This window comes from Trachurus japonicus, chromosome 6 (assembly GCF_045865225.1).
Source record: "Trachurus japonicus isolate A0001 chromosome 6, Traja_1.0".
NCBI classification, from domain to species: Eukaryota; Metazoa; Chordata; class Actinopteri; order Carangiformes; family Carangidae; genus Trachurus; species Trachurus japonicus.
The window spans coordinates 7,109,433-7,132,136 of record NC_140912.1 but is presented as its reverse complement, the minus strand read 5'-3'; positions in this window follow the sequence as shown (position 1 = coordinate 7,132,136).

Sequence of the window (22,704 nt, the reverse complement as noted above, 5' to 3'; positions counted from 1 at the left end):
TGTAGGCGGCCGTTATATCTCACACAGGCTTCGCCCTCTACTGGACTCTATGGGTATATCTCTCCTCCAATCGCGTACGCGCGATGGCCCACTGAAATTTGCATGTACGTAGCCGGCCAGTATGGCGTGCCTACCTTTCCCGCCCTTTAGCGGGCTATATAAGCAGATGCACCGCCAGCTGCCCTCATTCCTTTTTACTTCAGCGTCGGCGAGTGCCCACTGTCACACTAGCTCCTAGGATGGAGTCGCCGCTTCAGAACAACGCCTCTGCCTGCATCATCGCCCCGGCAGACCTACATCTTCTTTGCTTCGAGCGTCTCGGGAGGAAGCGCGCCACCGCCGGCTGGAGCAGCGACGGCAGGAGGAGGACGCCGCTCCAGCGTACACCACCTCCACGCCGCCTGATGAAGCTTCGCCGCCCAGACCCGCCTCAGCCTCTGCTGCAGACTCGCCGCCGCTACGAGACGAGGAGGATGAACTCTCCCTCTCCGACGGCTCGACGGTGTTTGGCGCCGCTTCTATCAAGCTCAACTTCCCGTAAGTCATGACGACTGCAGCGGAGTGTGTCGGGCTTCCCCTGCCCCCCCCCACTGCCCCCCAAGCCGGTGAGGCCGCCTCCGCGTGTGCAGGGCGAGACGGAGACTGTGTTCCCCGGTGTGCCCCCGCTCGAAGACGCTCTGGCTGCGCTCATTATCCCGCACTCAGCCGGCTGGTCAGGACACAGAAAGCCACTACCACCGCTGCTGCAGGATAAGGACACGCTGGAATATTTTGACAAGATATTCCAGCTGGGCGCGCAACTAGCAGCAGCAGCAAACAACCTCGGTGTGCTGGGCGTAGCAGCGGCGGCTTCACTCCCGCTGCGACGCCCCCCCTTCCCCTGACACTATGGAGTATCTCGGGCCGGACCATCGGTCAGATGAACAAGACAGGGAGTTGCTACTGCTGCCGGACGAGTGATGTCACTGTCGGGCGTCGGCTCTCGCCACGTCTGGCTAGGTCTCACTCGCCCTCCCCAGAAGGGGACCGAGAGGATCTTCTGGCTGCACCGGTCTGGTCTCTTTGGCTCCTCACTACGGTGACGCAGCGGCTAAAGAGGCTGGAGGAGGAAAAGGCGCAGCTGAGCCGTCATCTACCGCTCGCTGTCGCCGCCAAGCAGAAGGGAGAGGTCAAGCTGCCCCGCCGCTACGCTACGACGAGGCGGAGGGATCGCCGCCAGCGAGGAGGCTTCTCCGCGGCGGATCCCCCAGCTGACCCACAGCCAGCCCCAGCGGGCCCGCCGCAGCAGCGCCCCGCACGGGACCCCAGCGCGTCCCGTCCCGCGGCGGCTCGCAGCACACCCAGGCCGAAGCTGTCCTGGGGCACACAGCGACCAAAGTGGCAGTTAACGGGAGGGACGGCACCGGCAGGCTGCCTCGCCGCCCTCCCTCATTGTTCATATGGTTCTGTATGTTCTGCTTGTGTTCACTGTTCTGTGGATGTGAAAAATGTTTTTATTAAAACATGTTACTTCACTAACAGAGCAAAAATTCCCCCTCCCACCTCCACCATGCTCCCCGCTTGCCGCGCAGCCCCGGCCGGTGTAGTCACCGCTACACCGTCGGTCAGGCTGCCGGTGGCTTGTGTTACACCGTCACATCCCCGCAGCGGGCCCGGCAAGCAAGGCCCCCGGTCACGGTTTCACAAGCACACTCACACAACACACCCTCTACCGTCCCCGTTGTGGGAGACGCGGTAGAGCGGAGCACCGTTGTCAACCGGGTAAAAGCTACCGTTGTCCCTCTATATGAGCGCTACAACCGGCGAGGCTGCACAAGAAAACATCGCTCCCCACTGGTTGTAGCGACCACACAGTTAGCCCCGCGCGCTGCTAGCCGACACCGTGTCACTTCCACGGTGCGTCCGGCTCAGCGTGTTGACCGGCTGACGAGCGATGATTGTCACCGCCGAGCTAATGGCTACGGCGGTGACAAGCATCGTTCACAGCGGCACGGCAGGGCTGTGTTTCCGGACAATGAGACGGCTGCCTCATGCTCGTTTAACCCGCGCCGCTCCAGTGAAGCGGCCGGGCTAACACGAACTGTCTCCCCGGTAAACAGCAGTGGAGCGATGATTGTCACCGCCGAGCTAACGGCTACAGCGGTGACAAGCATCGTTCACAGCAGCACGGCAGGGCTGTGTTTTCCGGACAATGAGACGGCTGCCTCACGCTCGTTTAACCCACGCCGCTCCAGTGAAGCGGCCGGGCTAACACGAACTGTCTCCCCGGTAAACAGCAGTGGAGCGGCCAACGTGTCTGACCGCTCTGATCCTGTGGCTGTTATTTCCACGGGCGGATCTAACAGCGGCAGGGACGTCATGACGGTGAGGTGCCGGGCGGCGGTGGTGCGTTCAGATGACACCACGCCGGCTCGGACAACAGAGATGCGTTCACGGACGGCCCCGCGAGCTCGGACAACGGGCCTGGTGCGTTCAGGGACGACTCAGCCCTTTCACAGAGGGCCCCCCATGGGCCAAACTCCCGTTTATGGCGGGTTTGGCGGCGGAGAGGGCCGAAATTTTGTACCACAGCTTTCTAGAAGCTGCTCCACAGCTGTCTGCGCGTCCTCTCACGTGTTTTTACGAAGCATGGCAGAGCAGCTGCGTACTGACAGACTGGCTGGACAGGACCCTCAGACTAGGATATTCTCTCCAGTTCTGCGGGCTCCCCCCAGCGTTCAGGGGCATACAAAAGATGAATCTATCCTCTCAACATGAGATAGAGTTCCTCGAGGGGGAAATTCAGGACCTGCTATCAAAACAGGCCGTGTCAATTGTCCCTCTTCACGACAAGGAACGAGGTTTTTACTCCCCATACTTTTTGGTTCCCAAAAAGAGGGGGGGGCTACAGACCCATCCTGGACCTCCGTGCCCTGAACACACGTACCGGTCGCAAAACGTTCCACATGCTAACCACAAGGAGGCTGCTGGTACTCGTCCAACCAGGCGATTGGTTCTCTACCATCGACTTGAAGGACGCTTATTTTCACGTCGAGGTGGCACCAAAACACAGGAAGCTCCTGCGTTTTGCATTTCAGGGAACAGCCTACGAATACAACAGGCTGCCATTTGGCTATTCCCTGGCCCCTAGTACGTTCAGCAAATGTGTGGACGCAGCGCTACAACCGCTGCGCAGCCAGGGGATGAGGGTCTTCTTTTATCTGGACGACCTCATCGTGATGGCCAGGTCCAAACAATGGGCCATTTTTTTCACACAGTTCAGTTGATACTTCACCTGACCAAGTTGGGTTTTGCCATCAACTGGAAGAAGAGCAACCCCCAACCAAACCAGCGAGCCGAATACTTGGGGATTGTGCTCGACTCTGTCAGCCTGAGAGCCACTCTGTCGGAGTCCAGACGGACAGCCCTACAGCAGGAGGTTCTCAAGCTGCAACAGGTTCCACGTGTCACAGCCTTGGCCGTCATGCAAGCACTGGGACACATGGCAGCAGCTCACCCGGTGGTTCCACTAGGACTGCTGCACATGCGTCGCCTGCAGAGATGGTTCGCCAGCCTACGCTTAGACCTCAAGAGGCAGAAGTTTCGGCTGCTGACAGTCCCCCCAACAGTGCGGGGCAACCTGCAGTACTGGGGGTCCCCACGACATTTGTTGACCGGAACACCACTAGGACGAGTGACCTCATACACGTCGGTGTTCACGGACGCCTCCATGATGGGGTGGGGAGGCATCTGCCTGGGGAGGGCGATAGGTGGTGTGTGGCCTCCGGGGGAGGACCGCCACATCAACCTCCTCGAGTTACAGGCAGTGTTCCTGGTTCTCCAACACTTCAGTCACCTGTTAAGGGGGAGACACGTGTTGGTGAGGACCGACAATCGCACCACAGTCGTTTACATCAACAGACAGGGTGGTGTACATTCCGCTGCCCTGTTAGCGATGGCGGAGAACCTGTGGTCATGGGCTTCAGAGCACCTACAATCTCTGAGAGCCCTCCACGTTCCAGGAATCGAGAACAGGGGGGCCGACCTCATGTCAAGGGGCGGCCCCCTGGAAGACGAGTGGAGACTGCAACCAGAAGTGGTACAGCAGATCTGGACACGATTCAGGAGGACAACGGTGGACCTGTTTGCCAACAGGTCGAACACCCACTGCCCCCATTGGTTCTCCCTGAGCCCGCAAGACCATCCACCCTTGGGGGTGGACGCATTTGCACACGCTCCATGGCCAAGAGGGCTACTTTATGCCTTCCCCCCCCTCCGTCTCATCCCCCAGCTACTGGAGAGAGTGAGAGTGGAGCGGCTGAGGGTCATTCTGGTGGCTCCCGACCGGCGGTCGGCTCTGTGGTACGCAGAGCTGACCACAATGATGGCGGCCCCACCATGGCCCATTCCACAAATCCGGGGGGCGCTGTCACAGGAGGCAGGCGCGATACAGGCGCTGCCGATCCTGGGCCAGTCGCTTCAAGCCTGGGCCCTGAAAGGGACAGGTTAATGCGGACTGGGCTGACTGCGCAGGTGGTGAAAACCATCCAAGCGGTTAGGGCTGGATCCACCATTGCCTGTTACAGGGCTAAGTGGTTAGGTTTCCAGCATTGGTGCGAAGAGAGGGAAGTGGACCCACTGACATGCTCAGTGGGAGACACTCTTTCCTTTCTACAGCTTTTGGTTGATAGAGGGCTGTCTCACGCGACTGTTAAGGTTTACGCTGCAGCCATCTCATCATGCCATGAAGGGTTGGGCGGAGGTCCAGTCTTCGCCCACCCTCTGGTAAAACGGTTCCTGCAGGGGGTCAGAAGGCTACGACCAGTGGCACGCACTTCTGTACCACAGTGGGAATTACCACTGGTACTCGAGGCCCTCACAAGGGACCCCTATGAGCCTTTGGAACGCTCCTCCTTAAAGGTGTTGTCGTTTGTGGTGGCAAAAAATGTTGTTCCTTCACCAAAGTATTTAAAAAAGGATAACTGGACACGTCAGCTGTCTTTCTTGAGTTTTAATAAAAGGCATTCATGAATGGAGTCACACACACAACCGAACAGGAGTACAGTCAGTGAGTGAGTGAGCTGAAGAAGTTTAGAGACACGCTATCTTATAGTTCAACAAAGCTTTGAACAGACAAAATATATGGCGCCATGCCTGGCTTCACCCCCTGATAGTGAGAGTGGTAAATCTCCACAGGCACTGTGTCAAAGAGTCCTGACCTCGGGCCTGCTCTGTGTGGATATTGCTTCCCCTGATAAAGCCACATAAATTGTCATCATAGGAATGTTCACTCGAATAACATGTTTGTGCCCTAGTCTTAAAGCATATAACATGCTATGCCAAAATTTCCCATTACATTCCACCCTTTTTAGCATTTTTATGCTAAACCAAACAAGAAACAGGAAATTTTTGTACTGAACTACCCCATGACCTTTGGTGCCCTGCCCCGCACCAGCCAAACGCCAGCACCCCCAGTCTCCAACTCGGGAGTTTACAGACCCCAGGCAGAGGACCCCAGGTCACAGGCACAGAAGAGCCAAAACCCCTCCCCTCACTTTACAAGAGGAGGGTAAAAGACTCATCCGTCTAGCTGCTCTTAACTTAAGATAAAAAGGGGAAAAACCTCGAATATGATGAGGAAAAAAATCCCATAATCAATACTAAACTAATCTATTTCAAATAATATGCAGAAGACCCAGAATAACACAAAACAAATCAAGTCAAACTGTGAGACTAAAAAACGTAAGGAAAAAGATTAAAATCATAACACGGTGTAAGCTGATAAATCAAACATCTCCAAAAACCATGATCGTTGTTCAACTATAAGTAGAAATCACTAACATTGATTACACAAGCGTAATTAGACTAATAATAAAAAAAACTTGCAAAAGTTGCACATCAGTGAGGAATGATTAAGGCAAAATACAAAGTTAAAGCAACTCATCGTCCTCCCCAGAAGGGGGGAAACCCACTCTACATTCCAGTCCACCACTGATGTCACCAATGGTACGAATAACCAAAAACATGAAACAATCAGAGATATCAAAACTGTGTTTGTGAAATTCAGACTTTCAGTAATCACCGTCATGTCCAGCAGTAGAAACAAAATCACAAGCAATGATAAAATACTACTGTTAAAGATAAGCAAAAACATCAAACCCACACATATAGCAATGCATGAAAACCAAACATGGTGTTTTGTGATTATCCTAAACTGAAAACATAATAAAAAAACAACTTTATTGGTTACATCACTCAATGTGAAAAATTATCAACACTGAATATGGAAACTTAAAGGAGCTCATCCTGCAACTCTGTAGTTCTTGTGAGAGTGAGAGTGATCCTAAAGTCAATGTTTATGAGAATTGAAACCTGCAACCATATCAGGTCACATCTGAAGATGTCCAAGTTGTCGTCCCACATTACCTGTCGCCACCACAGGTTATCCACGTGCTGATGTACCCAGAGACTGCTCTCTGGGTGTAACAGTGAACAAACTGCGCTTCTCTGAGTAGTAGGATTTGTGGTCCTTTGGGAAAAGTGGAGTTGTTCTCAAAACAACTGTGGAAACATTCCAGGAACAAACCTTCAGCCCCTCGTAACTCACAACAGTTGCGTTGAATCCTCAGCCGTTCCTCTGTCGGGTTGTGAACTACGAGTGCAGGGCCATTTCTTTCTGGGTAAAAGCAATCATTGCCCCCAGAATTTTAGGAAGAGGTGTTCAACGGCACAGAGTTACCTTTCTCATGTGACAGGGCAGCGCAAGCACGGCAGCTTGCGTTGGTCAGCACCCTTGCAGCTCTCATCACTGCCCTGCATCCGACGTTGTCCTCAAGCTCGATGTTGTGTTACTCACAGTAACAGCAGATGTCTTCACCAGAATGCAAAGCGTGTGGTGTAGATTTGTGGCCTGGGTGAGGTGAATCTGTCATTACGTTGTTGCTCGTCCTGCGGTTGTAGATGTCCTTCAGTAACAGCACCGACAGCCACGCGGTGATGGAGATAACCAGCAGGAAACTGGTCGCCACCCTTAGGCCGCACCCGAGCTGCTTACAGGGATGTCATGGTCGTTCACCACGATGTAGTCGCCTGACCTGCGGTCACACAGCTCTGTGTCTGCTGGCCCTGTAGGGCAACCTTCACCTGTTGGTAAAATTTATACGAAAAAAACAAACAACAGGAAAAAAAACAAACAGACAACGAGAATGCACAATACCACATCATTCATCCACACACTGGCCAGTGATTTCATACATACTTCAATCATTCATCCTTCCCCCTTTTTGACACATGGTTCAACCCATGTGTCAACTTCACACACTGTGGAGAAAACATAAACAAGGGAAACAGCAGAGACTGCTGTTCTCTGGTTTTCCACACGGCCCTCTCTTGCCAGAGAGGCTCATATCAACAAGTTGGCTATCTCAGCGGTAGCCACAACTGTGGGGATGGAACGGGGGTGTTAGAGAAAAACAACGGACACATACTTCGTGAGACAAAAGTAGCCTTGAAGCTGCGACTGCAGCTGCATCTGTCCTGGTATCACCTAGAGAGAAAATGTCAATGTTGTTTACGTGAACTTTCGCACAGCAATTTGTTATGTCGGTACCAGCAGTTCAACCAAAAAGAAATATCAATTAATGCTGATCATTTAGGTTTTCCTGTTGAAGTCGTCTCCATTCACCCAAATATGTCCAACATCCTGAAAATTAACACTCTTCAAAAAAAAAAAAAAAAAAAAAAATACTGAGTAGAGTATCCTTTAACTCTGGCCTGTGGGAGAAAAACATACATTATGATGGCCACATGGTCATGTGGCTTTCCGTCCTCAGCTGTTGGAAGGAGAGTAACAGGGTTAAAACAGTACATGACAGAAGTCAGAATCCCTCCTTCTCGTCAACAGTCCTGGTCAAAGGTCATGAGCAGTCAGTCAGTCCAAGTACTGGAGGTGCTTTGTAAAACTACTTTAAAGTCACTACAACACTTTGTCAGCCTCCACAGTCGTCAGTGTCAAACCTAAGTGACAGGGTCTGAGCTTTAGGCCTTGTCCATAAGCAATTGCTGCGAATGGTGCCTAAATTACTGCACAACGAGCGACCCATTGTCTGCTAGCTTCTCATGGCCAAAAATTATATCACTTTAATGAATTTACAGAATTGAAATTTATTTATTTATTATTTTTTTATGAGGGGGATCCTCCCTCTGTTAAGATCATGTGACCCAAGATGTGACCTCTGTGGCAACAAACTACATGTTGGACAGGCTGGCCTAGTGCCCCTGTTTACCCAGATGGGTCAAAAGAGCCAGAGCAGCTTTAACGCATCTCTCTCTGGTCTCACTTGCAATCAAGATACCATCACCATTCTGCAACAAAGCACGTTTCTCTGGCAACACCAGAGGCTCCAGGCTGTCCCCCAGAGTAAAGCAATAAATCGTTGAAGATTTACACCAACCCTGACACAACCGAGCAAAACGCATACACCTTCCCACCAAACCAAAAAGCAAAACCAAAATTGACTGTCAAACTTACATGAAAGCGTTTAAAAAGATCAACAACAAAAAAAAACCATTTACTATTTGTTGGAATTCTAAACAAAATCGTGTACGGATTCTGTACCATCGGCGTCCTGGCCTGCACAGCAACTTTTACAGCCTGCAGGTCTTGCACAAATCTCCACTCCACAGGCTCGCCCTCAGGTCGAATCTTATGCACCAGAAAAAATGGGGGTTCTCACTGGAGAACCAGCACATGGCACAATCACACCAGCTTTCAACAAAGCATCATACACAGGCCTAATGCCTTCACTTGCATCATGTCCGAGAGGATAGTAGTTACAACAGGGACAAAACAGTGTGATTTAGGCTAATCGTTATAACAACAGGCTTATAATTGTTTTTAATCAGAAACGTCATGCTTACTTTTAGCCCAGAGATGACTGAGAATATCTTTTAATTCCGAGATCTCTTCAACAGATTTAAACAGTTTCTTGTCTATGTGAAAATTAGGATAGTCAAAGAAAAATATGATCTCATCCTCAACTTCAACATCATTATTCAACAATTTGCAATTTGCCCTCAGGACTTCTTTAAAGTGCACCTGAGGATCAGCTGTAGCCTCCTAGTTTGAGGAAGCATTTAGCTTCTCTACCCAATTTTCCAAGTTTGTACATGCAGGATTTACCAATGAGATGTGTGGTTCAGATTGTTGAGGCAATACATTTAACATTACCTCAAAATAACCTATTTGCATTCAAACAATCCCCGCCTAGCATTATTTAATCAGTGATACTCCTACTGTCATAATAGGAGTGTATGTGTGTACTGCAGCGCAGGCATGTGACGTCAATGTGTGTGTGTGTGCTCGGAGCTGCAGCACAACAGAGCAGGGGGAGAGTTACTTTCCCCCGTAACATGATTTGTGTGTCGGGGTGGTGGAAAAGCATTGATAGTTTTCTACCCTTATCTCACTCAACCCCGTCTAGTGTACAAATCAAAGATAAACCTAACAAACAAATAAATCATTTTTCATCAATTTAAAACTGGACTTCTGTCATGAGCAATGAATGTTTGAAATGTTTCCCAAATTAGGATCAAATGCATTTTAGTGGAGCTAAAAACTTCCCTCCCACACCAACTGTCTACTGATGTGGTGCTGAGTTTAAGCTATTTATTATCAAATTCACAGCTGCTTAACTAGAATCAGTGGCCCCGGATTCGACCCGATCCAGATATTTCAACATGTCTATCATCATTGTGTACCTAGGTTCTAGTTGTGTGTGTTGTAGTTCTGCTTCGAGGCTCTGAACTGTTTCTAGCATGAGCTCAGTGTCAGTATCAGTGTTACGGCGTGCAGCATGTGTCTGTGTATCAGTGTGTGTGTTAGTGTAGGTGTTCTCACGTGTTTCCAATGCGCTCCCAGCTGCCGGCCCAGTGTCTCCACCAGACCATCCCGGCCTGCACTTCCACCATATAGTCTGTCCCAATTCACCCTCTCTCTCCTCTCATTGGGGCAGTACCGTGCCCAGTGTCCTATCTTGCCACACCGAAAGCATCGGCCCCCCCTTTCGTTGCCGCGACCTGCTGCTCCGCGTCCGCAGCCGGCATGGTCCCGGCCTCGGTTCTGAGACCTGCGTCGCGGGTGGAGTTGGCGGTCGCGGCCACAGCTGCCCCCTCCGTCACCACTGTCCATGTTCTTTATCAGTTCTGCAGCCAAGACAGCTTCAATGGCATAAGCCTTGACTTCGTCCAGGCTTACACAGTATACCAGTGGCGACTGTGCACAGACAGCATGTTTACCAGCCACTGTCCATGGCATGGACACGGGCTGCTCACATTGTTCTTTTTCCCCGGGCTTGGGGAGCGCCAGGCAGGGTGGGAGCTGCTGCTGCTGATGATGATGATGATGAGGAGAAACATCCTGAAGTGACGATGAAGGTGGGGGTGGAGGTGGATGGCACGGTGCAGTCGAGTCCAGGTCTGGATCCAGCTTCAGACACCGGGGCACGGTCCTGTTGGAGCCCTGCCTACACTCTGCTTCACACATCCACATGTCAAAAGCTTTCCAATTTATCCTAATTCCCTTCTTGCTTTTATTATTCCGACGCAGCAGTCTCGCATTTAAAGCCTTTAACTCTTCAACGCTCAGGCTGCCCATTTTTGGAAATTTAAATTCTCTGACCCACAGATCTAATTGGGCTATGGCTTCCTCTCCATAGTTATCTGTCATGTACTTTATATTTGGGGCTTCGTAATCTGGTCCCTCGGATAGATAGACATCCAGAGGGTTTGCTTTGTTTCGTTCCCATGATTGTATTCTCTCAGAGGTTTGCAAGTTTAATTTTCACAAAAGAAAAAACAGTGGGCCACTCAGATTTAGATTATCTTACTTACTCACCGTTAAAATTTGAATCTTTAAAATCTTTAAGCATAATAAATTTAGATTTAATTTCAGAATAACCGCAATTTAGATTATTTTCTGTTTTAAAGAAAAGAGAAGAAGAGTAGCACTGCTAAATTTTAATTTTAAATTTACTCTTTAACTTTAACCGGATTCCGACTTTAATTATTTTCTCAAAATTAAATTGTAGTTCTCCAGACAGTCAAAATTGTTTCTTCTCCTTACTCCGCCTGTCTTAGTGTTGTAGCCCCTAAGTGCCTCAGACTCCCGGGTCTGGCTTACTGCAGGTTCCCAGAACCTGAAGCCCCAAGTCCTCGACTTGAGGGAAGTCTACCGCTCCCTGACACTTGGCCCCCCCCGAATAGGAAGCCGAGTTGTCCGGCACGTCTGCCGCCACTACTGCGAACTCAGTAGGTAGAGACGGGACTTTGGCCCTTTCTTTTCTCAAAACTCACCAGAAAAAGACAGCGAGGTGTTTTCTGTAGCCACCGAGTTCGTTGGACCCCGACCGGTGAGGGGACTCTCAGTCCTCTGGACGTCAGGCCCTCTTCTCAACCTTCCTTGACGGGGGAGTCCGAGGTGTGCACTTTAATCACCTTCGGTCCAGAAACGAAAAATCCGCTCACAGATGGGGTCCCTTCGTGGTCGCCAAATTGTGGTGGCAAAAAATGTTGTTCCTTCACCAAAGTATTTAAAAAAGGATAACTGGACACGTCAGCTGTCTTTCTTGAGTTTTAATAAAAGGCATTCATGAATGGAGTCACACACACAACCGAACAGGAGTACAGTCAGTGAGTGAGTGAGCTGAAGAAGTTTAGAGACACGCTATCTTATAGTTCAACAAAGCTTTGAACAGACAAAATATATGGCGCCATGCCTGGCTTCACCCCCTGATAGTGAGAGTGGTAAATCTCCACAGGCACTGTGTCAAAGAGTCCTGACCTCGGGCCTGCTCTGTGTGGATATTGCTTCCCCTGATAAAGCCACATAAATTGTCATCATAGGAATGTTCACTCGAATAACATGTTTGTGCCCTAGTCTTAAAGCATATAACATGCTATGCCAAAATTTCCCATTACACGTTCAAGACAGCGTTGCTTCTTGCTCTGACGTCAGCCAAGAGAGTGAGCGAATTGTGTGCCCTGTCAGTCCACCCGAGTTGTTTACTCCTTCGCGGGGACCGCAGTGGTGCCATCCTTAAACCGAACCCCTCCTTTCTTCCTAAGAACATAAGGAGCTCATTTCGGTCCAGAATCATCCAGTTGGAGGCTTTTCACCCTCCCCCTCATGAGGATTCGAGGGAGGCGAAACTGCATCTCCTATGCCCTGTGCGTGTGTTGACATACTATGTCGACCGAACAGCCACTGTCAGGATCACCGACCAGTTGTTTGTCTGTTATGGTGACGGGACGGCTGGCAGAGCCCTGTCCAAGAAACGCTTGGCGAGGTGGATGTGTAAATGCATCCTCTCAGCCTACAGTCAAGCGGGTCGAGAACCGCCCACTGTGGTCCGGGCGCACTCCACAAGAAGTGTGGCGACGTCTACGGCCCTGTTCAGTGGTGCGAGTGTTGAGGACATATGTACGGCGGCATCGTGGTCTTCACCCTGCCCGTTCATAAGGTTCTATCTCTTGGATGTATCAGGCTCCTTCTCCAGGTCTGTGCTCACTGTAGGGTCACAGGACATGTGAGAGGAAGGATGTGTCAAGTGTTTTTAAATACTTGATCCCCACAGGGTGTCATGCACCTGCATTGGACTGTGCTCTGCTAGGACACTGTCAATGAGGTGCGCAGGAGGTCTAGGGTTGAGACCCCTGCGAGGTTAGACCACAACTTCACCCAGCCTAGTCAGGTGCTGCTAACTGGGATGAAGTTGTACCCGTTATCACTCCATACGGTGGTTAAGATTAATAAAGTGGTGACTGGGTCTTGGTACCTAACCGGTAGCTGGTGTGGTCAGTGGGCGGAGCCTCTCCCGCGGCAGGGAGTACATAAATCGGGGCTTCGCCTACTGTACCCATAGAGTCCAGTAGAGGGCGAAGCATGTGTGAGATATAACGAAGGTTACGATATTGTAACCCTAGTTATATTAACACAGGCGGAGCCCTCTACTTAGGGCCCTGCCGCTCTTTCGCCTTACGCTGAAGTTTGGTGGAATGAGGGCAGCTGGCGGTGCATCTGCTTATATAGCCCGCTAAAGGGCGGGAAAGGTAGGCACGCCATACTGGCCGGCTACGTACATGCAAATTTCAGTGGGCCATCGCGCGTACGCGATTGGAGGAGAGATATACCCATAGAGTCCAGTAGAGGGCTCCGCCTGTGTTAATATAACTAGGGTTACAATATCGTAACCTTCGTTACTGCCACGGCCACGCGCAACAGGAGGGCTCTCCTCCACTCCGAGCCTGAGAGGGCGAGGACGAAGAGGAAAACTTCCGCTGCGCCAAGCTGAATCTGTGACACCTCCCCCTGCTGCGCCGCCACACCCATCTCGGCCCAGCGCGATCTACCAATCTGCCAAACTGACCGGGCTGCGCTGGTTGAAACTTGCACTGCACCAGCTGCGCCACCCTGCGCCACGAAACTAGGGCCCGGGTTCTTGTTTTTAACAGAAAAAAAAAATGGCTCGTGGACATTCTGAATGGCTGTTAACTTCAGAGACTTAGAGCCCTGGTCACAAGCATTGTTTTTCACAATGTTTGAGATCTTTTTGTCAGATGTTACTATGGTAATTGAAGTATAATTACAAGCATTTCATAAGTGTGAGGGTTTTGTTGACAATTCCTTCAAGTGTCTTGGATGGTTGGGAGAAGATGCTCTCTGAGGATGTTTTGTTGCTGTTCTTTATTCATGATTGTGCGCGAGCCCACTCCCCACACATTAATGGTGTCAGGATGCTTTACTATTGGCCTGACCCGAGACTGATGGGAGCGCTCACCTTTTCTTCCCCCGGATAAGCTTTTTTCAGAATGCCCCAAACAATGGGAAAGGGGATTGATTAGAGAAAATGACTTGACCCCAGTTCTCAGCAGTCCAGTCCCTGGACCTTTTGCAGAATATCCTTAAGTTCATTTTCATGGCAAAGAGGGAGAAAGCATATCTAGACAGTTATCAGATAAATTGCAATTAATTGCAGAGCATATGCAAATTGCCATCATAACAACTGAGGCAGCAGACTGTGAAAATTTATATTTGCATTATCCTCAAAACTTTTGGCCGCAGGCCCGCAGCTGTAATTCATGTGTTTGTCTGATGACTTGTGTCATCCTGATGTAGTCTACATAAACTGTTCCCAGGCCTCCTTTAAAAGAAAAAAAGAACTCAATGAGACTTACTGAATAAATAAATCTTAACTAACTTTGCATTTGCACAATGTAGCAAAGGACGGGAGTACAAAGAAGAGCTCATTTGTTTACTGGGTTTTGTTTAAGACCTGCTCAGGGGTGAAAGCAGGATGTTTGCAGTTGTTTCAAAAGTACAAGGAATTACAAGCCAGGCAACCTCACTTTGCCAGTGATAAGATCAAAACAACAGCCGAGCTTGCTCTGAAAGTCTGATAATGCAGTTTCTCAGAGGGAGATGCTCCGCTCTCTGATACATATTTGTGCTCATCATGGTGCAGTTTGACCTACTTAAAGAGCATTACAGAACATTTACTCTTTAATAGATTAATAGTGACTTGATGACAAAGCAGACCTCTTCATGTCCCTTTGAGCCCCTCAAGGAGACATTTTAGGTCCAATTAATTCAGTAATTTGGTTTTGTTTGTCTATTAGTTACTGTAACATATCTCTTATTTATTTGGAAAGACATATGTGTATACCTGTGACATAGGTATATATGGAAGAGAGATCCAGGACTACAGAATCTAACTGTAAGCTCCATATCAGTTCTACATACTACAATCAGTCAATATAATGTACAGTATGTGCAGGCTTATATTATGTGCATGTCTAGCATTTACTATGCTACATTTTTACCTTAATTAAACAGCTTTGGTGTAATTGTGATGGTTAAATAAATGTTACGATGTGTATATATTTGTGTAGTCTAATCTGTCATGAACAAGAGATCTTACAAGGTTGGTTTTCAGCCAAGAGACGTTATGTGGAAGGCAGAGAGCCTCCATTAAGTTACAAGTCATCGTATAACATTATGTACCGCTCAACTGATTGCTTTCTCGCCAGCTTAATGTAGACAAATGCACATGGCCAGGAGGACGGTTAGCAAAACAGAGGAAAAGCAACCAGACTTGCATAGTTCCTCTTCAACTTTCCGTCCATAGTCCCCTGAACACCACTGTGACCCAGGTTTACATTCTGTTACACTGGAAGTCACAGTTTCTGTCTTTTTACACACCCATGTTTATTATCTATAATGAGTTGGCAGTTGGCAGACAGTTATGTTCCTCTCCAGACATCTTTTAAACTCTGTAAAAAAGAGTGAGAAACAAAAAATACTGCGAGTCCCTGGCTGAGGCAGAAAGCACACTCTTATGCCCTCACTTCCTCAATCAGTCTTTGTGTCCCGCCCACCACCACTGATTGCACTAGATTGACGACTGGGGAAACAACAGAGCATCAAGATGCTAAGCCTTAGAGGATTCAATAATAAAGTCTCAGACATATGGTTGAGCCTCAGTCAGACCCAGACTCAGGAGTTTTTTAGGAGCTTGCTGCGAGCAAAATCAGCAGATGAGAGTGGTTAGCGCATTTAGCATCTTTTATTAATTCATGTTGTGTTTTTTTTTTTAGCTTGTTAGTGGGTGTGCTATTGCAAACTGTGCATTTCTGTATTGATAAGGTTACTGATGATGCTACTGCTGCATTGTGGCAGGAATAAATAGTCTTGTGACACTGTAATTTATTGTGCCAATAATGAATTCTGGATCAAATTAAGCTAGTAATCTCCAGTTGTCCAATGAGGAGGTGACACAATCCTCCTGCCCAATGTTAGGAATAAAATATACTTACACGGGCAATCAGTCATTGGTTTTAGAATTAGAGTTAGAGTGCCTTTATTATCATTGCACAGTGTACAACAAACTTTTAGTGCATCTCCGTGGTCATAAGCACACAACAAATTAACAATGAGCCAAATAAGAACATGATGAATTATACAGACAAACTATATATTTACAAAAAAGATTTTAAAAAAAAGAAAGAAGCATAATGAGTATATTAGTATATGAGTACTGTGAATATAATGGATATAATTCGCACTCGGAATAAGAATCAGTAGCTCGTTATTACACTGGTCAAGGTGAATATTGCAGAGGGTAATATGATATCATCATATTGATACACAGTCAGTTATTGTTAGAGTTCAGTTCTCTAAAAACTGCTCGCAATCTGAAGGTGTGGGTCTTAGGAGGGGCTGTATTCACAAATAAAATTTAAAGCTCTATGCCTACACCGACAAAATAGGCTATGCTATTTTTGACAAATATAAAACAATACCTACTATAACATTATAACTCAGGCTCAGGCAGAGAATCTAACTTCTGTTTCATAGTCTGTGTCCTCTGCAGGACACAGAATTGAGGCTTTCGATGTTTGTTTGTCTCCTAAGCAAAATACTTCCAAACAGCACTTTTCATTTTTTCATGTTCAATTTAAACTGTTTGCAATGGCCCATCAGCAACAACATTCACCATGTTAAGTTGTTAGGTGACCGGTCAGCTCAGTCTTGTGAACATCAACTCGTGTTCATATGGTCAGCTGCTGGTGAGGGGAGGGGGGGAGGGGCCGTGTGCCTGCCTGTCTGAAGCCGTGTCTGTCAACTGGAGGAAGTGAAGACGGCACTTTGGGTCCAATGGAGACTTTGGAATCTGTATATGTCCTCAAGAGGAGGTTATTATCATGTGTTGATGATTTGTTGTGCTGCATCTCTCTTTTGTCAGCTGCAGTGCAGCCAGCATCCCACACCAGGAGGCCGTGGGTGAGAGTTCACTCTCCACAGAGCAGTGACAGAAGGTCAGCAGCAGCTCTTGGTACAGGTTGGCTCTCCATGATGTCCTCAGGGAGTAGAGCTGCTCCTGTGTCTTGTTCTCTGAAGAGGTTGTGTTTTAAATGATGCCAATCCAAGTCAAGTGGGAAGCAACAAAAACATACAAAGACAAAAAAACAACAACTTATTAAAGGGTAAGACAAGACGAACAAAGACAGGTGCTATACTGGTGCAAACAGTGCTGTATATGGATATGAGTTGATGCTGTGGGGGAAAGTGTGTAGGTGTATGTGTACGTGCTATCTGTGAGCATGTGTACGTGTTGAGATGTGTGTGGTTACATGCCATCGTCCCACCATTCGTTATTCAACAGGTGACTCCCTCCTACTTATCTGGACTCTCTCTATCTGGCCTGTCTAGCCTCTGCCTGGTCTTTTTACTAAACTTACTAAACTCCTTTCTTCATTGCCTAAGACGTTGGAATGGCGGTTGTCCCCTGGCCGTCTATATGTATGTGTTAGAAATAATGGGGATGAACTGGAGCCACTGGAACTCGAGTATAAGCAAAGAAAGACATATGGGAGAGAAAAGAAAGAGGGAAAATAAAATTAAAAAAAAGACCCCTTTTGCCTGAAGTCCACTCTGATGACAGGTTCTATTCCTGTTTCCTGAGGTTCATTATCAGTTGCTTCATTGTAAATGCGTGCACTGGTTGTTGCTGGAGCAACCACTCTTGCCACCATTTTTGACTGTTTCTGTAAAAAGACTGACCACCGTTGTGTATCAGTCCCACAACAGTACAGTCATCTCCAAACTGGATGATGACATTGGTGCTGTGGTTTGGTGTGCAGTCGTGTGTGAGAGAATAGAGTCAGTTTGCAGCCGTGTGAAGCCCCGATGCCGAGTGCCACGGTCAGGGAGTGATGGTGCCCGGCCTGACAGTCTGTGGTCGGCTTGTCAGAAAGTCTTTGATCCCTCTGCATGTGTGCCGGTCCAGCTGTTTTGTGAAAATTGTGTTGAAAGCAGAGCTAATGTCTACAAACTAAATATGTCCCCACTCCCCGAGTGTTATATGTGCAATGTTGGCCATGTTACTTTAAAAAAGTAATTAGCTATGGTTACTATTTAAAAAAGGTAACTGAGTTACTACATTTTAAAAGTAAGTATTTATCAAGAAAAGTAACTATTGTGTTACTTTTTTTAAATTAAATGCTCAAATATGTCAATTTACCGGGGTGTGCACAGGGGTGGGGGTCTCCCCTCTCGTGGCCCAATTGTTGAAAAACTCATGCTCAAGTGCCCTCTTGGGAGCCAAAACACGTGCTAATGTGTCCTCTTCAGTGGCGAGGACACGCTGTATGTGCCCTTCTTTTTTCTTTTCGCCCCTGACCTTCAAAAAGTCTGTGCATGCCACTGCTCCCGTTTATCTCAAACTAACCAACTATTCCTCCACACAGGCAGGCAAAACTGAGTTGGTTAGTTCCAGATAAATGTTCTTTTTTTCTCTGTCAGGGTGAGGGAAGCGGGGACCCAAATGCAGGAGCTAACACAGGCAGATACTTGCAAAGTGAAGTTTAATAACTGACAGCAGGCAGGAGAATAAAACACCGTGTCACAAACACAAGAATCGGACAAGGAACCGAAAGACACAAGATTAAATACAACAGAACTAATCCAGGCAACAAGCAACAGGTGAAGCGACAGGAGGGCAAAGAAAGCTGATTGGTGGAGACACACAAGGAGCAGGGCAGGGCTGACGAGGTGAAACAGGACAGGTGTGCAAGGAGCGTGGAGGGAAAACACAGGAAGTAAAACTAGAACATGCACAAGAACTGAACTACAAAATAAAACAGGAACTGAAGAAAACAAGAGTCTAAAACAGAAAACCAAACCACTGACTGGCGGCAGGCTCAGGGCCATGACATTTTCGGACTAGTTAATAGAGTAGACTGAAAAAAATGTGTGGGCTATATAATGCACACTACGGTCTTTTTAATAAACTTCCATCATTGCCTAAGCCCAACCAGGGCAAAATCTTTTGGGGAAAAATACGCTATTACTGTAAAGGAATTGTCGGAAAGGCAGGATGTTTCCTGCTCCATCCGGCAGCCCTGCTCCATCTTTCTTTCTTTTTTGTGTCATTGTCGTGTGAGCTACTGGACTAAGTTGAATTTCCCTCCTAGGGATGAATAAAATATTTTCTACTCTACACTACTTTAAAAAAAGAAAAAAATACAAAATTCAAAAAATAAATGATGGGACGTTTGAATTAAGTGTTGCCATTTAGACAATTAGAGACCTATGTCGGACTGGTGGGATGTCGGACTGGTGGGTTGTTGGAATGGCGGTTGCCCCCCCTTGTTACTAAAAAAAGTAGCGCTGTTAGTAACACTGTTATCCCTGTCACTGCAGTATGCGCAGTATGAAGGGTTATGTTGACGCCATCATCTGTAGAGAAGTGGCTCTGGAGGAGATGATTTAATTTACCTGAGTGAGAGTGACAGGTTTGTGACTAACAGAAGTTTTAGCCCATAGCTGAAGCCAGGTCTCTATTAACAACCATTTGACTGGTCTTTGAGCCATGATAATCAGCTGCAGTAAAGTCTAAAAGTCGAGTATTGGGCAGATAGATGTAAAACTTGATTCTTGCTGAATGGAACATAGAGCAGAAAGATGTTTGTGTTTGAGGTGTCTATCATAGTTTTCTGTTGGTTTGTCTCATGCTAATGGAGCAACACTGACTGTCCAATGCAGAGCGAAGCTATACCCACTGCACACATCACAATGTGTTTGTTTGCTGCATTGGGTAATTTGTGCTGAAAAGCAAAGCAAATTAATTTTGCTGATGCATGTTTTAGTTACAGTTAGACCGAGTTAGCAGAGCTGCTTTGTGCATAAAAGAAGATCCAGAATTAATTACATTTATTTAAGTTTCCTCCATGCATACACTTAAACTGAGGAGGAGAGAGAGGAAGTAGACTTGATTTTCATTTTTATTAACTTTTTTAACTTTCAAATTATTGGTCCAAAGTTATCTTAGGATGTTTTCACACGTTTAGTGCGCACCAAATGTTAAAATGATACATTGTTTAATTTTTTCGGTTAGTGCGGTTGCATTCACATCTGCTTTTTGTCACTCGGGACCAAACTTTGAGAGCGTCATGTCTCCATGACTACCGGTTGAAATCTGGACGACTACGGGAGCCCTTTTAGCTCAAACTTGTTGAGTTCGCCTGGCTGTTGGCTCGCACCAGAGTGCGGTTGCTTTCACACATCAACTAGTGCACCAGAGTTCGGCTGGAGCCGAACCGAGACGAGACGAGACGAGACGAGACGAGACGAGACCACCTCCTCAGGCCGCACTAGTTCTGGTGCTTTAGAGTGCGATGTGCTTTCACACTGACCCAAACTGGACCAAATTTAGTGCGATCTAAATTTAGTGCGCACTAACACTGCAGGTGTGAAAGCCCCCTTAAGGGAAGCAGAGGGAAACAATGTGGTAGGTCTGTTGCCTCGTACCACTTTGTACACCAGAAAGCAAGCAGTCAAGTAATTGATTCCATTTGAAGTTGAACACAGGGGAATGTGGGTAGCAAGTCTCTCTGGCTGTTAGAACAACAGATGTCAGGTTGCATGTGGCTAAATATACTCTTTGGGGGTTTGTTATTTCCTCAAGATATTGATTCCTACACATGTGCCCCGTGCCTGAACAGCCTCATTTTATTTTCACTTTGAGGGCCACGTCACAGGTCGTGTATCTTGGTGTTCACCATGAGATTTTTTTTTTTTTAATCACCAGAGATGCTTCTGTCAAGGTTAAACAGGCTGTAATAGAGATATGGAGTGCAAAAATCGAATGAATGTTGAATATAAGTGAAAACACAAGACAAACATATATAATGCCTGTTAAAATGATCTGTTGATCATCTGTGTTTGGGTTGACTGCCTTCCAGGTGGAAGAGGCAACAAAGAGGTTGACAGTATAATAAGAACATGATGTTTTCTATTAAATGATTTATTCACCTTCTATAATGACAGAAAGTGCACTCTGAGTTGATGCCTTGGTTTGTTTCCTTTTTCTTTTCTCTCTCTCTCTCTCTCTCTCTCTCTCTCTCTCTCTCTCTCTCTCTCTCTCTCTCTCTCTCTCTCTCTCTCTCTCTCTCTCTCTCTCTCGAGTTGTTGAGTTTAGCAAACATGCTGATCAGTCTGATTGTCCATGTCTTCTTCCGACCTTGAGAGAGACACGTGTTGCTAATAAACGGACTATAGACCTGACAAACTCTCTTTTCTTCTCTGGTTTTTCCCTGTTATCGCGGTGTATTGTTTACACAATCACTCAGAAACCGTCATATTGAAATGTTTCTTGAAGGCAGTCAAATTCAAAATACTGCAGCGTGTCGCCCCCCCCCCCCAAGACTCAAGGTTGCCAGATAGCCACACGCTAACATCTGCCCTGCTTCAGCTTTGTGGCCATGGCACCCTGAGACTCACTCACCTACGCCAACAGAATCATGTCAGTGCAGTGATAGAATTAAATGAACCTGATCAAACTCTATACTTGCACTGGGAAAACAGATTTTTGTGCACAAAGCTCAGTGTGTGTCCAGGAGAACATTAGCCAGTCCAGCATGTCCTCAAGTTCTGCTTCATTTTCAGCCGTCTCCATCTTTTAAACTCATCTCTAATGCAGATCCTGGTTTTGTTTCTGCTTTTGTCAAGATGTTTTTGAGAGTCATAGTGAGGTCTTTTAATGTTAGTAATGTCAGATAATCAATCAATGCTTGTAGCTGCAGCTCAGTTGGACTGGCAACCTGGATTCCCAAATGCTACTGGCTTCATGACTGGCTCTATTATTATTGTCAGTTAGATCAGTATTTCAAATTTACATGATTTCTTAGTCACTGATGACATATTGGGTGATTTTATGATTACTTGCCATACATTTCTTACATAACAGCTCCTTTAATTTTCATAGACTTCACAAGTGGTGCAACTGAAGTTCATGCAATACTCACAAATTCCACATTTGGAGTCATCCTAATCCCCCAGTAATCGCTGTTTACGCATGTACACGTTGTAACAGGCAAATGCTGGCACCAGCTGCTTCTTTAGACACCTGTCAGATCTCTTTCAACCTCTGATCTGTATTCATTTGAAAGCCTTAATACCAGCTGAGACACATCTCAAGAGGCTTGTTTGTGCTGTACCGACCGCATCTCATTTCAAGTGAGAACGCACATTTATCATTGTTATAAAACCCATCTTCCCCGTTCTTAGCAGTTTTCCAGGCCCAGACAAAAAAAAAAGGAGGCTGGAGGGATAAAAGTTGTGTTTACGCTGTGCTAATGAGAGAAAACAAGTGATTTCTCTGTGAAAACGGAGGCAACTGATGCAACGCTAAATCAGATTCGCTGCGAAATTAATTTCAAATGAGTGTTTTGTGTTCTTCCTTTTCTTTCTTGTTTTTCTTTTGTCAGCTCATGGACATTTTTAAGTGTCAACTTTTGATACCTGAGCTTTAAAGACAGAGGACCTCAGGGGATATTACCTTGTTTGTGCTGCTACCGGTTTCTAAAGATTAGAAATTTGTGTTGATAGCACGTTGTTCAGGAAGATTGCGTCTCCGTTGTTGGAAAATAACTTTGCAACAATATCCAAAAATTGAATCTCTGATGAGAACAGAATTAATTCAGAGTACAGAAATACCTGTTGATTGGGCTGATGTACCCAACTGCAATTCATTTATTTGCTTGTGTAATATAACAGGTAATAATAAGCAGAGGAATAATGAGAAACAAACACTGAAAACAAACAGGAAAATGTCTCATCTCTCTGGGACTATATAGTGACAATACTCCTCAGGCAATAGTGTGTTTTCC